Source organism: Diorhabda sublineata, chromosome 10 (genome assembly GCF_026230105.1).
Source record: "Diorhabda sublineata isolate icDioSubl1.1 chromosome 10, icDioSubl1.1, whole genome shotgun sequence".
Lineage (NCBI taxonomy): Eukaryota > Metazoa > Arthropoda > Insecta > Coleoptera > Chrysomelidae > Diorhabda > Diorhabda sublineata.
The window spans coordinates 24925039-24927117 of NC_079483.1; the positions used below are offsets into that span (position 1 = coordinate 24925039).

The 2079-nt window shown below is 34.6% G+C and overlaps 1 long non-coding RNA gene across 1 annotated transcript; it reads left to right on the forward strand.

Annotated features, from left to right (window-relative positions):
- The first annotated feature begins 402 nt into the window (after nt 1-402).
- LOC130449528 (uncharacterized) lies at nt 403-1716 on the forward strand. The gene is made up of 2 exons (XR_008910452.1): nt 403-699; nt 926-1716. It is a non-coding gene; the product is annotated as an uncharacterized LOC130449528 (long non-coding RNA).
- Nucleotides 1717-2079: the final 363 nt, after the last annotated feature.

Here is a 2079-nt window from a genome sequence, read left to right on the forward strand (position 1 = left end):
CAACTGCTACCTGGCGACCACTGAACTCCCACAAGTTGGAACGGTTTTTTGAGATTGATAGAGCTTTTTTTTCTGAATCCAGTGATACCAATAACTCAAAATCGTCATATTTTGAGTTGTAACACTATTGAAGCAAGGGTGCGATTTGTTCCAAAACTTTTGCGGTACCTGCAAAACTGACGCGTCATTACAGAACACATTCAGGCGAAACGCCTTTTAGGTAAGAACATAGGGAAGTTTTTAAAGTGTTAACCAATTTGATAGTTTTTCCTTTGCACTTTTACGTGCTTATTGGTGTCTTTATAGAATAACCTTTTGAATTTTTTTATGATATTTCAAAAGTTTCGTAACTATTCAGCTGGTAAATAGAAGATTTTTTATTACGATCGTAACTAATAAATTTCGACTTTTGCTTTAGTATTTAATAAAATTCTGTTTGTTTCCAGATGCGAGTTCAGCAACAAACTATTCAGTGTAAAAGGAAATCTCACATTACATCGCAGATTCCATACTGGAGAACGACTTCACAAGTGCTCCGTATGTGACAAAACTTTCATACAATCCAGTCAACTTGTCATTCACATGCGCACGCACACTGGATAGAGACCTTAACGTTTGTACAGTTTGTCAAAAAGGCTTCACGTGTGGTAAACAATTGAAAGTATATTACAAAACACATACAGGCGAAAAGCCTTTTAGGTAAGAACATAGGGAAGTTTTTAAAGGGTTAACCAATTTGATAGTTTTTTCTTTGCACTTTGACATGCTTATTGTCGCCTTTATAGAATAACTTTTGAATTTTATTATGATATTTCAAAAGTTTCGTAACTATTCAGCTGGTAAATAGAGGATTTTTTTATCGCGATCGTAACTTATAAATTTCGACTTTTGCTTTAGTTTTTAATAAAATTCTGTTTGTTTCCAGATGTGAGTTCTGCAACAAACTATTCAGTGTAAAAGGAAATCTCACAGTGCATCGAAGAATCCATACGAAGTAACGTCCATATAAATTCAGAATTTGTTCTAGAGCCTTTTGCCTTATATTCATCATGATGCAAAGAAATATTCAGTTCGTTATGAGATTAAGCCCTGTAAACCGTTTTCAACATACATTAAATAATGATAATAATAAAAGAGATGCATACTATCGATTAAACAAAATACCCTAATCAAAATTCCTACAGGTTGTCAAATCAATATGGAAAATTCCACGTTTAGTAATACTCCAGAAACAACCGCTGTAAACCCTCTGATACTTCCAAAATTAGATTGGGAATTCGCTGGAACAGAAAAGTACACAAAACAACCCATTAAACTAGAAACAATCAATCAAGGATTTGAAACTCCAAGCTGAATTAACAGAACCAATACAAAATCAAACAGTACACCCTGCAATATGGAATATTCCCGGACTTCTAGCAATCATAATACCAGCCATAATAATCTGGATATTTTGGAGACGTTTCAAACTGAAGAAGATGAAGAAAGCCAGTCAACAACCCCAACAAAAGAACCCCTTTGACGGTGTCGTTTTAACTTAAGGAGGGAGGAGTTATGTGAAGTTATTTTGCTCACTTTATATAAAAATATCTGTGTCAGCTTTTAACGATAAAAGAACTTTATATTATCATGATCATTCATTTTTCATTTTCTTAATCATTCTGTTTTTAACTCTGAAACTGTAAACTTGTATTAAATGAAGTTTATTTTTAAAAAGATATTTTTCTTACGAAATATCATAACTGGCATTTGACAGGGTAGAGCATATTAAAGTTATTGAACAACTTAAGAATATATAACATTCAGCAGCAGTACGACTTATTTCCCGCGGTGTTATTCTACGCACAGAAAGAGTACGATTCTGCGGACCAGCGAAATTTTCTGGAGGACCACCACTTTGGGAATCGCTGGTCTAGAGGAGTAGCTGATATGGATGTATTTTCTTGTTGTGGGCGATCAGTTGTAGTGGCAGCATCATAAGCTTCCTCAGAGAAAATATAAGGATTGAAGGGGAGGACCCGTGCCTATGTTTATTACCTTTGTAAGTTGTCCGTCTATTCTGGCCTGTATTTTGTTGTC